The following is a 1,052-nucleotide window of genomic DNA, read 5'->3' as shown; positions in this document are numbered from 1 at the left end:
ACACACATACACACACACACACATATATACACACATTGCACATAATGAGCTAGCTTCCTGTTTTGTCTCTACACACACACACACACACACACACACATATATATATATACTGCACATAACATTGGGCAAACTACTTGAACAGACACTTTACAAAGAAAGATATAGAAATGGCCAGTGAGCACATAAAAGCATACTCAACATAATTAGTCATCAGGGAGATGATAATTGAAATAACAATGAGGTATCACTTCCCACCCTCTCAAATGGCTAAAAATAAAGGCTGACAACCTCAAATGTTGATGAGGATGGCAAAGAAAAGGAGCTCTCATACATTTCTGGTGGGAATGTAAATTGCACAACCACTTTGGAATACATTCTGGCAGTTTCTTACAAAACATAAAACTATCCTATGACGTGGCAATTCCTCTCTTAGGTATTTACCCAAGAAAAATGAAAGCATATGTCCACACAAAGATGTGTACATGAATATTCATAGTAGCTTTATTTATGATCACCCAAACTGGAAACAGCACAGATCATAACCTGGTGAATGAACAAACCAACTCTGATATATCCAAACAACAGCATACTACTCAACGATAGCACATTCAACAACATAGATAAATCTTAAAAACATCACTTTAAATGAAAGAATCCAGACACACAATGGTATAGACGATCTGATTCCATTCATACAGAATAGTGGCTTTTCTGGTCTATTGCCCTCAGTTCCCGACCCTTCACTCCCCCCACCACCATCTTGAAGACGCCCAAAGGGGAGAGGTCTCTTCCATTCCTTCGTTCCCTCCTTCGTCTGCTGGTCGATTTGTTCGCTCGTTCATTCATTCATTCTCACGCTCATTCCACTCCTCTCCACCTCCCCACAAGCGTTCAGCCCGCGCGCGCAGCTCCCCCGCAGGCTGATCAGATTTGCCTGCCCAGTCCGCCCCGCCCCAAACCCCGCCCGTTTCCCGCCCCGCCCCCTTTCCTGGCCAATCGGGGCCGAGACTGGGGCCGGGGCGGGGCCTCGCTTCCTCAGAACCCCGGGCGGC

This window comes from Colobus angolensis, unplaced genomic scaffold (genome assembly GCF_000951035.1).
Source record: "Colobus angolensis palliatus isolate OR3802 unplaced genomic scaffold, Cang.pa_1.0 Scaffold402, whole genome shotgun sequence".
Taxonomy (NCBI): Eukaryota; Metazoa; Chordata; class Mammalia; order Primates; family Cercopithecidae; genus Colobus; species Colobus angolensis.
The sequence above is the reverse complement of the archived record's forward strand: the minus strand, read 5'-3'. Positions refer to the sequence as shown.